Here is an 18,705-nt window from a genome sequence, read left to right as displayed (position 1 = left end):
GCAGTTCCAATATTCTAAATGTATTATTCTTAGTAATCCAGAGTGCAGCTATATTTTCTCTTAGAATTATTGTCTTAGCTGGCACCTGTACACACTAGTTTGATATGCTGATCAGTTTTTTTGGTTGGCTGTGTATGATAGCCAGTCCCCCACCCCACAGCTTCACGATCTTGTGCTGGTTACACTCATAGAACGTCAATGCAGAGTAATGAGTGGACCGCCCAGAAATATATAATCTAGGGGTCTTCCAGAAGTCCTTTATTTCATCCCACCTCAGTTACATCTACACATCCCCCTTCATTATAGGGAATTGGGTCATGTGATCTCCAGTCTGACAACTAATCCTGTACATGCACTAATGTGTTGACAGGAGTCAGTCTCTGACGTCGTGTGATCTGTACGATGACCTCATCACCTATCAAATCCCTCCTGGCAGCTCAGACTCATCCCCGCACACCCCAGCCTCAGCCTCCTTGTCGCTCTGTACGTCCTCCCATGCAGTTAAAGATATGTTTGAAGACTTCTCTAAAGAAATCCTGTCTTTGCTGCCATAGCAGCCAATCATAGAGCAGCTTTCATTTAGTCTATATAAGTGAGCAGTGACATAGTAGGGGAGACCGGCTGAAGCTGCATCACATGAGGCATCATCAAACCTGTCTAAGCGTCTGTGCACACTTTAAAGGGAATCTGTCACCCCCTGGGATGTGTATAACCTAATATGTGCATGCAGGTGATAGAAATGTTAATCTAGTCTTACCTGTATGCCTCATATTAACGGTCTTGTTTTCTGAAATCTTATATTATATCTTTATGTTAATGATTCATTCCAGGCCCTGGGCCCAGAAGGAATCCCAGTCTCCTGTCTTCATTATAATAGTACCCCCTCCCCTGCACGTCACAGGGTCCTGTGACGTGCAGTTGCGGCGCTATACTCTCGCGCCTGCGCGTTGAACTCCCTCCACGATCCTCCCTTCTATGGGATAAAGTCTCCGTGAATCTACAGCGCCTGCGCAGAAGATCATCGAATAATGATAATAAAAAGGTACTAGACCTTTGAAGAATCAGTTATTTCTATCAAACAAAAGAAATTTAATCATGATTCCATGGATTATAGTAAGGATCAGGTGTATGAATACGGTCGTTGTGAACACCAACATACTCCCCTCAAATTCATTTTAAAATCTCAATATGGAGCCAAACCTGGTGCTTCATCACGTAACCAGCTTACATTCTCATCATCTGATGTAGAGTCATCTGATATTTCAACCGAGTTTTCCGATGGTGACAAAAACACTATGAAACCCCAGTTTCATTATTTTAAAAAACAACAACCTGCAAAAAATGGGGCAGAAGAGCAGGCTGAAATCACCGCAAGAAATCCAGACTGTATGAAGAATCGTGTCAGGAACCTCAGTCGGTTCCTACATTTGATGTAGTGAATTTATCATCCACACCCCTTTCCACTGCTGAAGTTCGTCTCCTATCGTGGGGTCTAAACTTTGCCATCACTAATAATAAGTTGGATATTCTTTCTACAATGAAGGACATCAATCGGTTTTTCCATGATCTCACGATTAAGAAACTTTTCTGGTTGGAAGACTCCCTTCCTGATCATGCTCCACCAAAGGAACAAGTAAATCAGTTCAAGGGCTTGAGATTTTCTGAACAGATTGGTTTACTTTGCCTAACTGACCTTAATTCTGAGGTAACACCTGTGCAGGATATATTATCTACAGTACAGACCAAAAGTTTGGACACACCTTCTCATTTAAAGATTTTTCTGTTTTTGCATGACTTTGAAAATTGTACATTCACACTGAAGGCATCAAAACTATGAATTAACACATGTGGAATTATATACTTAACAAAAAAGTGTGAAACAACTGAAAATATGTCATATGTCTCCCCTTAGCAGTTGTTGTAGAGATGTGTCTGCTGCTAGAACTCTGTGTGGCATTGACCTGGTCTCTAATCTGAGCTTCTGTTAACCTGCGATTTCTGAGGCTGGTGACTCGGATAAACTTATCCTCAGAAGCAGAGGTGACTCTTGGTCTTTCCTTTCTTAAAGTAATGATGGCCACTCGTTTTTCTTTACTTAGCTGCTTTTTTCTTGTCATAATACAAATTCTAACAGTCTATTCAGTAGGACTATCAGCTGTGTATCCACCTGACTTCTGTACAACACAACTGATGGTCCCAACCCCATTTTATAAGGCAAGAAATCCCACTTATTAAACCTGACAGGGCACACCTGTGAAGTGAAAACCATTTCCGGTGACTCATCAAGAGAATGCCAAGAGTGTGCAAAGCAGTCATCAAAGCAAAAGGTGGCTACTTTGAAGAACCTAGAATATAAGACATATTTTCAGTTGTTTCACACTTTTTTGTTAAGTATATAATTCTATATGTGTTAATTCATAGTTTTGATGCCTTCAGTGTGAATGTACAATTTTCAAAGTCATGAAAATACAGAAAAATCTTTAAATGAGAAGGTGAGTCCAAATTTTTGGTCTGTACTGTATATCTACGGTTTCTACAAGGAATCCACAGTTCTATCCAGTCCAAACATCGGTTCCAAGAAAATATCGAACGTGATTTGAAGACTCTCCAATGTGAATCTCCTGTATTATCACAACAAAAATGTATTTGCCTAAAGGAGAACATTTGGCATTGGATAATTTAATCTCTAGATCTGATATTGTTATTAAAATGTCGAATAAGGGCAGCTCGTTGGTGGTTTTAAATTGTGATGATTATCTTTCTTCTATCAACAACATGTAATTAGATTCTAACATTTATACCCCACTTAAAAATGATCCTACCCTTTTTTTTCAATCAAAACTTAAAATATTGGTACAAGAGCGAGTAGCTTTGGGGATTTTTACTAAAAAGGAGTCCGAATTGCTAATCACTGACCATCCAGTAATACCAATCATGTATGCCTTACCCAAAACACATAAAAAGGAAAAACCACCACCTATGCACCCGATTATTTCAGGCATTGGATCTTTAGGTGAACAACTTGGACAGTGGCTTGATCCTTCTCTTTAACCACTTGTCCCACGCATTCCTGGCCATCTCCAGGATTCTTGTAATGTTTTGCACATGTTAAAGGATATAAATTGGCTGCACACATGGTCTTGGCTTACTTGTGACATAGTGGCACTATAAACAAGCATCCCCCACCATATAGCAATTTCTGCAATTGATCATCACTTATCAAAATGTAGTCCATATTCTCATGATTTACATACATTCATTACATCAGTTTTACTTTTTTTGCTGACCCACAATTATTTTATGTTTAATAAAAAAAAAAATCTCCAAAACAGTGGCGTTTCGATGGGGGCTAAATTTTCCTCTTCAGTACTAAATCTAGTAATGGTGTGGTGGGAGGAATGCTTCATACAGTTGTGCTCAAAAGTTTACATACCCCGGCAGAATTTTTGCTTTCTTGGCCTTGTTTCAGAGAATATGAATGATAACAAAAAACTTTTTCTCCACTCATGGTTATTGGTTGGGTGAAGCCATTTATTGTCAAACTACTGTGTTTTGTCTTTTTAAAAAATCAATAAGCATGAGTGGAGAAAATGTTTTTTGGTTATCATTCATATTCTCTGAATCAAGGCCAAGAAAGCAAAAATTCTGGCCGGGTATGTAAACTTTTGAGCACAACTGTATATAGTGTCCACAACCCTTTTTGTGCTTCTATCGTTATTTATGCTAGATTTGTTCATGACATATTAATTATCTGGGGTGGTGAAACCCATGATAGATCCCATGCCTTGTCCTATCTGAATGATAACCAATTTAATTTGTGGTTTACTTGTTCAACAGATAAAACTAGTGTGACGTTTCTGGATTTAGAATTAATGGGACAACACAATTTGCCCATTCATACTAAAACATTTAGTATTTCCCGAATTGGGTTTTCTATCTTACACGCCCACAGTTTTCACCCTCCCCATGTTTTGAAAGCTATTCCTGTAGGGAAATTAGCTAAGGCTAAAAGGAATTGCAGTAATACTGCTTCCTTCTAAAAGGAATCTCGGATCATTGATTCTAGATTAATGTCCAGAAATTATCCAGCGTGGACTCTCAATCGTGCAAAAAGAATTGTTGACATTAAGTCTACAAATGATTTAATCACCCCCAAAAAAATATCCAAAACGAATACTAAAATTCCTACACAAGTCCTCACGTATAATACTCATTTTCCAGCTATTGCAAATATAGTAAAACGAAATCTGAATATTCTGAGAGAAGACAATACCATGGACTCAATATTAGAACAAGGAATTAGAGTGGTTCCTCGCAGAGCCCCTACAATTGGCAATAAATTGTCACCTAGTCTTTTTAATCCAGTTTTCACCACTACCACCACCGGTACGTGGTTATCGGTCAGTGGGTTTCACAAATGTGGATCTACCACCTTTAAAACCTGTACATTTGTTTAAAAAAATACTTTTTCTAATAATAATAATACTAAGACATATCCCATTAAAGGCTTTTTAAATTGCAATTCAGACCATGTGGTCTATATAATTGAATGTACTACATGCAATTTAAAATATATTGGTTCCACCACTAGGAAATTCAAAGTGAGATTAAGGGAATATTTATTTGATATAGTTAATCCATCAAATCACAGTATTTCTAATGCTTCTATACATTTTATCAATTATCATAATAGATGAACAGACAGTCTCTCAACCTATGCCATTGAATATACAGTATATCTAGACATATCCGCAGTGGTAATAGACAAAAAACATTTCATAACAGGGAAGCCTATTGGATCTTTGTTCTAGATACCAGGGTCCCTTAGGTTTGAATTTCATGAGCGAATTCATGCTACATTATTAACTTGGTGTTGCTAGAGTTTGTAATATTTTGTATTGGTTTTATCTTCATTTCACCTTTTCCTGCTTGGATACTATAGGACTATGTCTTGAAAATGCAACCTCTCACCTGCAGCGCTTGCTACTAATTAATATCAGCACTTAAGGCACCCTCCTGTTTGCTGAACACACATTCATACCAAGTTTAAGAACGTGTTTGATTTTCGAAACTTGTCTGGAAGTATTCACCTTATATCCCCTTGTTTCCCCACTTTTTGCAATCGGACTATAGTTTTACATTCTTGTATATATGTACCAGGATTTTTCTGGATTTTTAACATGAAGCTGAAATAAAGAAACTATTCATTTTTACCATTATGTGGCGTCCTGGGTGCTGGATCAATTTCTCTTCCTTCAGCATACGCCCGAGTGCTTGAAGTAGGATCCCGGGTTGGATTGAAGCCCCAGGAGGGTGAGCTGGTTACTTTTTCTGTTTCTCGCGCACTATGCTCTGCCCTACTGCGGGCAGCAATGCATGCGCACAGCAATGGCCGCAAAATACTTCCGGTATGTGAGCCGGAAAGACGTGGTGCAGTGCATGGGTACTGATGGTTTCAGCTCTGCCCACAGTAGGACAGAGCATAGTGTGCAGGTGCGACCCGGCGAATTCTCTGCACTAGCGTGGGATTTCACCTGGCTATTTGAAAGAAGAAGGAGGTGTCACCCATGTGAATCAAAGCAGGAGAATGGCGAGCAGCAGCCGGGGAGGAGGGATGGAGAGGCCTGAAGCAACGCCCATCCAACCGGACCGTGAAGATTAGGATACAGCGTGGGAGACTTTAAAAAGGTTTTTCGGGTGTACATAGGTCGTGTCCAACATATTCGGTGCAGATTTTTCTCCACTCATTACTATGGGTGCAATCTGTAGGAAAAACCCTGAAAGAACTTACATGCTGCAGATTTAACCCCTTCAAGACATCCACAATACATGTATGGTGCAAGTAAGTGAGTGTCAATCTCTGAAAGCGCCATTTAACAAGCAGCGTCATGCGTTCGCGTAATTCTATCCATCCATAGGCGCATCCATGCATGATTGCAGGTCACTGATGGGATGTCATGATAGCTGGGGGTCAGCTGATGACCCCCGTGCCTGTCATTATGGAGCTTCTTTGAAACACTGCCTGTGGTCGGGCTTCAAAGGAGACTGTGATTCTGCTATATATAGTGATGCCACTGTATATAGCACAAGCGATCGGATGATCGCATCTTCCAATCCGCTAAGGGGGCTAACAATAACAGTGAAAAGTAAAAAAATATGAAAATAAATAAATAAAAGGTCAAACCACCCCCCTTTTCCCTTATTGAAAATAAAGATATTAAAAAAATATATACATACGTGGTATCGCCGTGAATATTAAAGTCCAATCTATCACAATAGAAAAACAATTAACCCAATCGGTAAACACTGTAAATGGAAAAAAATTCAAGATTTTCAAAATTACCATTTTTTGGTCACCGCAATTCCACAAAAAATGCTGCAACAAGCGATCAAAAAGTCACATCTATCTGAAAATTGTATTAATAAAAACGTCCCACAAAAAAATAAGCCATCACACAGCTCCATTGGCAGAAAACTAAATGTATTACGGGTCTCAAAAAATGACAACACAACCGAAAAATTTTGGGGGGCAAACTTCTGATATTTTTTCCACCAAGAAAATAACAAAAAACTGAACATGTTGGGTATTACCATAATCGTATTGATGAGGAGAATAATATTGCAAGGTCATTTTTACCACAAATTGTACACAGTAAAAACAATTCCCAAAAAACAATATCAGAATTGTGTTTTTTTTCCCACAATTTCACTGCACTTGGATTTTTTTCCCATTTTACAGTAAACTAGTGGTAAAACGAATGGTGTCATTGAAAATTGCAACTCATCCCGCAAAAAGCAAGACTTCATATGTCTATGTGGTGAGAAAAATAAAAGAGTTGTGGCTCTAGGAAGAAGGGGAGGCAAAAACAGAAACGCAAAAACAGAAATTTGCAGCGGCATGAAGGGGTTAAATTTGCACCAAATCTGCAAGCCACAAATAAGCAACGTGTGCACGAGACTTCAGGATTCTCATTCATTTGCTAGCAATAGGAAAGGCTTCAGGTTTTTTTTGACAAGTCTGCAGTGAAAAAACGCAAAGTGTGCACACAGCTTTACAGTAGGACTGTCTACTGTGTCCATAACAACCAATCAGAGATCAGCTTTCATTTTACCAAAGCAGGTTGATAAATGAAAGCTGAGTTCTGGTTGGTTGCTATGGACAACAAAGAATGTAATGAACAGTTTTGATAAATGAGGCTGTGAGACTGCATTATACATCAGGGGACAGAAGCTCCATGTCACCGATCTATCACTGCTGTCAGGAGATGGGATCAAGAACAACTGATGAGAATCTAGTAATATGGGTGATGTGGGCTGCATTACAGGAACCATATAGGAGAAGACCTCAATATGGAGGATAACGCAGACAGGTACACAAGGCAGACACAAGGATCTCTAAATGTACGGTGCTGAGAAGCAACTGCAATACTCATGAAATAAAACTCCTAAGAGACGGACAATCCTTTACACGTATCACAAGGATTATTATTATTCTTTATTATTATGGCGCCATTTATTCCCTGTCGCTTTACATGTGAGAAGGGGTATACATAGTAAAGACAAGCACAATAATCATGAGCAATACAAGCCAGAGACTGGTCCAGGAGGAGAGAGGACCCTGCCCACGAGGGCCACAGTCTACAAGGGATGGGTGAGGGTACAGTAGGTGAGGGTAGGGCTGGTCGTGCAGCGGTATGGTGGAGCGGTGGTTACTGCAGCTTGTAGGCTTGTCAGAAGAGGTCGGTCTTCAGGTTCCTTTTGAAGGTTTCCACAGTAGGTGAGAGTCTGATGTGTTGGGGTAGACAGTTCCAGAGTAGGGGGGAAGCACGGGAGAAACCATATATGCGATTGTGGGAAGAGAAGATAAGAGAGAAGTAGAGAAGGAGATTGCAACATTCTAACATTAGCACAAATTTGGTAACTTATTGGGCCGTTTTCTGCAGATAAAGTCATTTAAAGCGCACCTGTCAGCAGGATTGTGCTGAGTAAACTACATAAGCTGTCAGATGGATGACATTACACTGATTGATATGATACATTGGTTGATTAAATCTGTCCAGTGGTTCTTGTGTAATCATTACTTTCAGTTTGGAGATAATGATATGCCCATGCTCCAGGGCGGCCTGTGGGGGGTGCTCTATCTGGTGCTCCGCTTACATATTCATCTGTATGCTCTTATGACAGCTCACTGTGCCTTCACTGACCTGCCTCCTATTTGACATAATGCACCTAGTAGTGTGGGGCTAGGTAAAATAGGAGGCATGTCAGTGAAGGCACAGTGAGCTGTCATAAGAGCATACAGATGAATATGTAAGCAGAGCACCAGATAGAGCGCCCCCCACAGTCCTGCCCTAAACCAAAGCACAAGCATATCATTATGTCCAAACTGAAAGTAAAGATTAAACAAGATCCACAGGACGGATTTCATCAACCAAGGTATCATTTTATCAGTATAATGTTGCCCACTTCACAGTTTATGTAGTTTACTGAGCACAATTCTGCTGACAGGTACGCTTTAAAGGGTTGTCCACTACTGGTCAACCCCTTCTGGAATGCTATAGTGTCCCAAATAAAGTAAAAACACCTCATATTTACCAAGAGACTCAGTGCCAACATCGTTGGAATGGCACCATTCCAGGAGGGATGTGTGTTTTATTTTATTTCAGGCATTGCAGCATTTAAAGGGGCTATGTCACCAAGGTTTAGAAAAATAATCTGAGATATAATATACATAGAGATATAGATATACATATAATATATACAGATACATGTGTCACTTATTTGGATGCTTGCTGTAGTTTTGATAAAATCACAGTTTTATCAGCAGGAGATTATCACTATAGGACTGCTGCCAGGTAGTCATCCATATTCATGAGCTCTGTATAACCGTGCCCCACCACTGAATGGGAGTTTTCTGCCTATGCACAGGGTACACAGAATGCTGCCAATCAGTGTTGTTAGCAGAGTTAACCGCTCAAACTGAGAAAACTGTGATTTTATCAAAATGTTACCATGTAGATGAATGAGTAGTATCTCATTAGTATAAGGATCTCTGCCCCTATATCTTGCTGCTCTCAGATATCGAAACAAAAACTGCTGCCAGATTCCCTTTAAAAAGGTGTCAGAATTTTGCATGTGTTGTGGTAAATCACAGCAGAACTGAACCTGGACATTACACAATGATAAAAACATTTCACCAAGATTTGGGAACAGATAACTCTAACCACTTTATATTGGTAAACTGCCCACAACCCCTATACTCATCTGCTCTAATATAAAACTGGTTTTAGTCATTTTTCATCATAAAGGTAGATTTGAAATAATTTTGCTGACTTCATCTCTGGATTACATGGGGGATATAAAACATGTACAATAAACGTTGCCTATAATTACGAGTTACATTTCTCTTCTTACCTGAGCTTCCCACGTCTTCTTTCTTCTGGCTATTCGCCTGGATTGATGGTGTCTTTCCTTCCTCTGAACAGTCCAGACTGATTCTTCTGTTCTTCGGTACTTTACTCTGGACAATGACGTCTTCATCCACTCGCTCCATCTCTGGGGTGGGAGACATCTTCCTTCCTGAGTCTAGATTCTTCCTCTTTCTTCCTCTCCTTTTGAGTTTTTTGATTGAAGGCTTCTCATCAGCCGATGAGAACAGGTGTCTTCTGTTCTTGAGTCCTTCATTCTGGGCCATGAGGTCCTCATCCACTCGCTCCATCTCTGGGGTGGGAGACATCTTCCTTCCTGAGTCTAGATTCTTCCTCTTTCTTCCTCTCCTTTTGAGTTTTTTAATTGAAGGCTTCTCATCAGCCGATGAGAACAGGTGTCTTCTGTTCTTGAGTCCTTCATTCTGGGCCATGAGGTCCTCATCCACTCGCTCCATCTCTGGGGTGGGAGACGTCTTCTTTCCTGAGTCTGGATTCTTCCTCTTTCTTCCTCTCCTTTTGAGTTTTTTGATTGAAGGCTTCTCATCAGCCGATGAGTCCAAGTGTCTTCTTTTCCTCACTCTCTTCCTCCCTACAATCTCCTCTTTCTCCATATTATCGCTTTGATCAGAGTCCGCAGACAACTTCTTCACTATCACCAGTCAACTCCAACTGTCACTTTCCTAACTGTCAACTGAGCGCACGGGCACCTTGATGGCACTGGTCATGTGATCAGTAACTGACCAATAAGAATCCAAGGTGTATGCTACAGTATAAGTATTGGAATATACCAGTTTGATATAAGGGCTGTAATAAAATTAAATCTGTTTCTGTTTTACTGTTTTTAATTAGTTGATTTAAATTCCAGTGACTTTATCTTTTCCATTTCCATCACTTCAGTATTATCTCACAGATAATTTTAGGATTTTAGGGCCCATTTTAACAATATGCTGCATTATTTATTCACATGAAAATCAGATAAACTATATAACTGACCATTGAGAAAGAGTTGAGAGCTGTACAGTATTTGCATCAAGTGGCTGCGAACAAAGCAAGCGAGATGAGCTTCTCATCCACTGCTGTACTCAGCATAAACAGCAGCCAAAATGACAAAGCTAAGTATAATAATGTTTGTTTTGATTGCTGCCTATGCAGAGCGCAGAAGTCTATGACAAACTCATTTAGACTCCAGTGCTATGTAAAAGCAGTGACCAAAATGACAGAAAATGAGCAGCTAATTATTGAAGGCAGCTCTAATCATGTGCAGGGCATATAACCAGTGTTCATTCATTCGCTGCTCATTTTCTGTTGTCTCAGTCTCTGCTTATATAGAGTGAAGCACTCGAGATGAGTTTGCCATAAGCTGTTGTGCTCTGCTTAGGCAGCGACTTATATGATAAAGCTCACTTCATTACAATTGTGTAATTTTGATCTTTGCTTATGTAGAGAGCAGCAGCCAATGGCACTGCTTATACACTGCTCAAAAAAATAAAGGCAACACTCAAATAACACATCCTAGATCAGAATGAATGAAATATTCTCATTGAATACTTTGCTCTGTACAAAGTTGAATGTGCTGACAACAAAATCACACAAAAATCATCAATGGAAATCAAATTTATGAACCAATGGAGGCCTGGATTTGGAGTCACCCCCAATATTAAAGTGGAAAAACACACTACAGGCTGATCCAACTTTGATGTAATGTCCTTAAAACAAGTCAAAATGAGGCTCAATATTGTGTGTAGCCTCCACGTGCCTGCATGGCCTCCCTACAATGCCTGGGCATGCTCCTGATGAGGTTGCGGATGGTCTCCTTTGGGATCTCCTCCCAGACCTGGACTAAAGCATCCGCCAACTCCTGGACAGTCTGTGGTGCAATGTGACATTGGTGGATGGAGTGAGACATGATGTCCCAGATGTGCTCAATCGGATTCAGGTCTGGGGAACGGGCGGGCCAGTCCATAGCTTCAATGCCTTCATCTTGCAGGAACTGCTAACACACTCCAGCCACATGAGGTCTGACATTGTCCTGCATTAGGAGGAACCCAGGGCCAACAGCACCAGCATATGGTCTCACAAGGGGTCTGAGGATCTCATCTCGGTACCTAATGGCAGTCAAGCTACCTCTGGCGAGCACATGGAGGGCTGTGCGGCCCTCCAAAGAAATGCCACCCCACACCATTACTGACCCACTGCCAAACCGGTCATGCTGAAAGACAAACATTATTATACTTAGCTTTTTCATTTCAGCTGCTGCTTATGCTGAATACAGCAGTGGATGAGAAACTCATCTCACTTGCTTTGTTCACATCCACTTGATGCAAATAATGTGCACTGGGCATAAGTAGCGTTGGGTGGGCATTCACATTGCTGGTAAATACTGTCTTCATTCATTACTTAGAACTGCTTTTATAGTTTTACATTTTTTCTAACCCGAACTAGTGTTACAAGTAGGGCAAGGGACTGGTTTAGGATTAGTTTTAGGGCTGGGGTTAGTGACCAGATTAGGAATGGCGGCAGGATACGCAACTGCTATGGGGCCCCATAGCAGTCGTCTGCACCCCGCCTCTGCCGGCGCTGCAACTTTATTGCCACCGCCAGCACTTCAGACCTGGCCACGCGCAGTGCGCTGTGCCTGGTAGTAATGATAATGACACGACAGGGGCGACACTGCACCTTTAATTGTGCTTGTGTGTCGCCCCTGCCATGTCATTAGTACCAGACACAGCCGCACCTTCCCCACAGCGCGTCATGTCGGCCACGCAGGATAAAAGCTCGGTGCGGTGCGAGATACTGTCTGCTGAGTTGTGTATCACACAGGATAGGATTAGATACACGGCTTAGCAGACAGTATTACACAGGATAGGACTAGATACACAACTCAGCAGACAGTATCACACATGATAGGATTAGATACACTGCTCAGCAGGCAGTATCACACAGGATAGGATTAGATACACTGCTCAGCAGGCAGTACCACACAGGATACGATTAGATACACAGCTCAGCAGACAGTATCACACAGGAGAGGATTAGATACACTGCTCAGCAGGCAGTACCACACAGGATAGGATTAGATACACTGCTCAGCAGGCAGTATCACACAGGATAGGATTAGATACACTGCTCAGCAGGCAGTATCACACAGGATAGGATTAGATATACTGCTCAGCAGGCAGTACCACACAGGATAAGATTAGATACACTGCTCAGCAGACAGTATCACACAGGAGAGGATTAGATACACTGCTCAGCAGGCAGTACCACACAGGATAGGATTAGATACACTGCTCAACAGACAGTATCACACAGGATAGGATTAGATACACTGCTCAGCAGACAGTACCACACAGGATAGGATTAGATACACGGCTCAGCAGACAGTATCACACAGGATAGGATTAGATACACTGCTCAGCAGACAGAATCACACAGGATAGGATTAGATACACTGCTCAGCAGGCAGTACCACACAGGATAGGATTAGATACACTGCTCAGCAGACAGAATCACACAGGATAGGATTAGATACACTGCTCAGCAGGCAGTACCACACAGGATAGGATTAGATACACTGCTCAGCAGGCAGTACCACACAGGATAGGATTAGATACACGGCTCAGCAGACAGTATCACACATGATAGGATTAGATACACTGCTCAGCAGACAGTATCACACAGGATAGGATTAGATACACTGCTCAGCAGACAGAATCACACAGGATAGGATTAGATACACTGCTCAGCAGGCAGAATCACACAGGATAGGATTAGATACACTGCTCAGCAGGCAGTATCACACAGGATAGGATTAGATACACTGCTCAGCAGGCAGTATCACACAGGATAGGATTAGATACACTGCTCAGCAGGCAGTATCACACAGGATAGGATTAGATACACTGCTCAGCAGACAGAATCACACAGGATAGGATTAGATACACTGCTCAGCAGGCAGAATCACACAGGATAGGATTAGATACACTGCTCAGCAGGCAGTATCACACAGGATAGGATTAGATACACTGCTCAGCAGGCAGTATCACACAGGATAGGATTAGATACACTGCTCAGCAGACAGAATCACACAGGATAGGATTAGATACACTGCTCAGCAGGCAGAATCACACAGGATAGGATTAGATACACTGCTCAGCAGGCAGTATCACACAGGATAGGATTAGATACACTGCTCAGCAGGCAGTATCACACAGGATAGGATTAGATACACTGCTCAGCAGACAGTATCACACAGGATAGGATTAGATACACTGCTCAGCAGACAGAATCACACAGGATAGGATTAGATACACTGCTCAGCAGGCAGTATCACACAGGCAGGGCCGTACCCCCACCAGCACTTCAGACATGGCCGCGCGCAGTGCGCTGTGCCTGGTAGTAATGATAATGACACGACAGGGGCGACACTGCACCTTTAATTGTGCTTGTGTGTCGCCCCTGCCGCATCATTAGTACCAGACACAGCCGCACCTTCCCCACAGCGCGTCATGTCGGCCACGCAGGATGTAAGCTCGGTGCGGGTCTCCCTCCGGTACTTGTGTGTGTTGGGGGTTGTGTGCAGGAGCGGACTGAGCTGTGACCTCTCTCCTGCACACGGGGCTGCACCTGCGCTGGGAGCCGGAGCCGTGTGCCCGGGCAGTGTGCAGGATGAGCAGCCGCCTGAGCAGGCCGGTGTGTCCCTGAGCTGGGGCTCCCTGCCCCTCCGTGCAGCTGCACCTGTCGGGCCCACCCTGAGCAGACGGCGGCTGTGCGGCCCCTGGCTGCCTGCACCTGTCTGGGGCCACTGCGTGTGGGGCTGGGGCAAACAAAACCCACTGCTGCTGCATACATGTGACATGTGTGCCAGCTATGCCTGTCCTCACTGGTGTGCCATCTATACTTATTATTGTGCCCCCTGTGTCATCTACTCCTGTGCTCACCCGTGTGCCAGCTATACTTGTCAACACTATGGAGGACCATGGCGGGTGCATTATACTGTGTGGAGGACCATGGCGAGTGCATTATACTGTGTGGAGGACCATGGCGAGTGCATTATACTGTGTGGAGGACCATGCCGAGTGCTTTATACTGTGTGGAGGACCATGGCGAGTGCATTATACTGTGTGGAGGACCATGGCGAGTGCATTATACTGTGTGGAGGACCATAGCGAGAGCATTATACTGTGTGGAGGACCATGGCGAGAGCATTATACTGTCTGGAGGACCATGGCGAGTTCATTATACTGTGTGGAGGACCATGGCGAGTGCATTATACTGTGTCGAGGACCATGGCGAGTGCATTATACTGTGTGGAGGACCATGGCGAGTGCATTATACTGTGTGGAGGACCATGGCGAGAGCATTATACAGTGTGGAGGACCATGGCGAGAGTATTATACTGTGTGGAGGACCATGGCGAGTGCATTATACAGTGTGGAGGACCATGGCGAGTGCATTATACAGTGTGGAGGACTATGTCGAGAGTATTATACTGTGTGGAGGACCATGGCGAGTGCATTATACTGAGTGGAGGACCATGGCTAGTGCATTATACAGTGTGGAGGACCATGGCGAGTGCATTATACAGTGTGGAGGACTATGTCGAGAGTATTATACTGTGTGGAGGACCATGGCGAGTGCATTATACAGTGTGGAGGACCATGGCGAGTGCATTATACTGAGTGGAGGACCATGGCGAGTGCATTATACAGTGTGGAGGACCATGGCGAGTGCATTATACTGTGTAGAGGACCATGGCGAGTGCATTATACTGTGTAGAGGACCATGGCGAGTGCATTATACTGTGTGGAGGACCATAGCGAGAGCATTATACTGTGTGGAGGACCATGGCGAGTTCATTATACTGTGTGGAGGACCATGGCGAGTGCATTATACTGTGTGGAGGACCATGGCGAGTGCATTATACTGTGTAGAGGACCATGGCGAGTGCATTATACTGTGTGGAGGACCATGGCGAGTGCATTATACTATGTGGAGGACCATGGCGAGAGCATTATACAGTGTGGAGGACCATGGCGAGAGTATTATACTGTGTGGAGGACCATGGCGAGTGCATTATACTGTGTGGAGGACCATGGCGAGTGCATTATACAGTGTGGAGGACCATGGCGAGTGCATTATACAGTGTGGAGGACCATGGCGAGAGTATTATACTGTGTGGAGGACCATGGCGAGTGCATTATACTATGTGGAGGACCATGGCGAGAGCATCATACAGTGTGGAGGACCATGGCGAGTTCATTATACAGTGTGGAGGACCATGGCGAGTTCATTATACAGTGTGGAGGACCATGGCGAGAGTATTATACTGTGTGGAGGACCATGGCGAGTGCATTATACAGTGTGGAGGACCATGGCGAGTGCATTATACAGTGTGGAGGACTATGTCGAGAGTATTATACTGTGTGGAGGACCATGGCGAGTGCATTATACAGTGTGGAGGACCATGGCGAGTGCATTATACAGTGTGGAGGACCATGGCGAGTGCATTATACAGTGTGGAGGACCATGGCGAGTGCATTATACTGTGTAGAGGACCATGGCGAGTGCATTATACTGTTTGGAGGACCATGGCGAGTGCATTATACTGTGTGGAGGACCATGGCGAGTGCATTATACTGTGTGGAGGACCATGGCGAGTTCATTATACTGAGTGGAGGACCATGGCGAGTGCATTATACAGTGTGGAGGACCATGGCGAGTGCATTATACTGTGTAGAGGACCATGGCGAGTGCATTATACTGTTTGGAGGACCATGGCGAGTGCATTATACTGTGTGGAGGACCATGGCGAGTGCATTATACTATGTGGAGGACCATGGCGAGAGCATTATACTGTGTGGAGGACCATGGCGAGTGCATTATACTGTGTGGAGGACCATGGCGAGTGCATTATACTATGTGGAGGACCATGGCGAGAGCATTATACTGTGTGGAGGACCATGGCGAGTGCATTATACTGTGTGGAGGACCATGGCGAGTGCATTATACTGTGTGGAGGACCATGGCGAGTGCATTATACTGTGTGGAGGACCATGGCGAGTGCATTATACAGTGTGGAGGACCATGGCGAGTGCATTATACTGTGTGGAGGACCATGGCGAGAGCATTATACTGTGTGGAGGACCATGGCGAGTGCATTATACTGTGTGGAGGACCATGGCGAGTGCATTATACTGTGTGGAGGACCATGGCGAGTGCATTATACTGTGTGGAGGACCATGGCGAGTGCATTATACTGTGTGGAGGACCATGGCGAGTGCATTATACTGTGTGGAGGACCATGGCGAGTGCATTATACAGTGTGGAGAACCATGGCGAGTGCATTATACAGTGTGGAGGACCATGGCGAGTGCATTATACAGTGTGGAGGACCATGGCGAGTGCATTATACAGTGTGGAGGACCATGGCGAGTGCATTATACAGTGTGGAGGACCATGGCGAGTGCATCATACAGTGTGGAGGACCATGGCAAGTGCATTATACTGTGTGGAGGACCATGGCAAGTGCATTATACTGTGTGGAATGTGAAGGTTTGTGTGGGGGCCATTATACGGCATGGAGGGCTGTGTGGGGGTCACTTTTGGGGGATTATACTGTGTTGGGGTCAGCGTTGGAGTACAGTAGGGTCATTATACTGTGCATGCGGAGGAATCCATCATGGGGGTATCATCCTGTGTTTGGGGGGGCACTTTAATTGGCATCTTACTTTATGGGGCAATGAAAAAGGAATGTAGGACTTCATCAGGATGAAAATTACTACGTAAAGAATGGAAAGTTGTGAGATCTGCTCTTCTGTGACCACAACAATTATTTACAATTTTTTGGGGGAGGGGAAGGGCAATTAGAGCTCCTGCTACGGGGCCCTATGATTCCTATGTACGCCCCTGTTTATATTTTTAAAATTTGAGATCTGATTTCAGCAAAAACAGAAACAAATGAAGAGATAAAAACTCAAAGTATAATTACATCAGTATTTTCCTTAAATTACAAGACATGTGCAATACTGGAGTTTTGGAAAGTGTTCTAAAGAGGTTGCCTCATCTTGTCCTCTGACGGACACTGCTCTCCTGCCTCCTGGCTTCCTCTTAAGATCCTCTCTTTAAAGGAAACCTGTCAGCAGGATTTAGCCCTAAACTAAAGGTATGGCTACAATGTGATGCTGATTGATATGATACTTGATGTGTAGGAAGTGGTTGTTTAATATGCACCTTTTGAAGTTTTCCAAAAAATTACGTCTTGTACAGGACAGACCAAAAGTTTGGACACACCTTCTCATTTAAAGATTTTTCTGCATTTTCATGACTTTGAAAATTGTACATTTACACTGAAGGCATCAAAACTATGAATTAACACATGTGGAATTATATACTTAACAAAAAAGTGTGAAACAACTGAAAATATGTCTTATATTCTAGGTTCTTGAAAGTAGCCACCTTTTGCTTTGATGACTGCTTTGCACACTCTTGATGAGCTTCAAGAGGTAGTCACCTGAAATGGTCTTCCAACAATCTTGAAGGAGTTCCCAGAGATGCTTAGCACTTGTTGGCCCTTTTGCCTTCACTCTGCGGTCCAGCTCACCCCAAACCATCTCGATTGGGTTCAGGTCTGGTGACTGTGGAGGCCAGGTCATCTGGCGTAGCACCCCATCACTCTCCTTCTTGGTCAAATAGCCCTTACACAGCCTGGAGGTGTGTTTGGGGTCATTGTCCTGTTGAAAAATAAATGATGGTCCAACTAAACGCAAACCAGATGGAATAGCATGCCGCTGCAAGATGCTGTGGTAGCTATGCTGGTTCAGTATGCCTTCAATTTTGAATAAATCCCCAACAGTGTCACCAGCAAAGCACCCCCACACCATCACACCTCCTCCTCCATGCTTCACGGTGGGAACCAGGCATGTAGAGTCCATCCGTTCACCTTTTCTGCGTCGCACAAAGACACGGTGGTTGGAACCAAAGATCTCAAATTTGGACTCATCAGACCAAAGCACAGATTTCAACTGTCCATTCCTTGTGTTCTTTAGCCCAAACAAGTCTCTTCTGCTTGTTGCCTGTCCTTAGCAGTAGTTTCCTAGCAGCTATTTTACCATGAAGGCCTGCTGCACAAAGTCTCCTCTTAACAGTTGTTGTAGAGATGTGTCTGCTGCTAGAACTCTTTGTGGCATTGATCTGGTCTCTAATCTGAGCTGCTGTTAACCTGCGATTTCTGAGGCTGGTGACTTGGATAAACTTATCCTCAGAAGCAGAGGTGACT

Source organism: Phyllobates terribilis, unplaced genomic scaffold (genome assembly GCF_046119375.1).
Source record: "Phyllobates terribilis strain yellow unplaced genomic scaffold, ASM4611937v1 Scaffold_11__3_contigs__length_659146591, whole genome shotgun sequence".
Taxonomy (NCBI): domain Eukaryota; kingdom Metazoa; phylum Chordata; class Amphibia; order Anura; family Dendrobatidae; genus Phyllobates; species Phyllobates terribilis.
Note: the sequence above shows the minus strand (reverse complement) of the source record.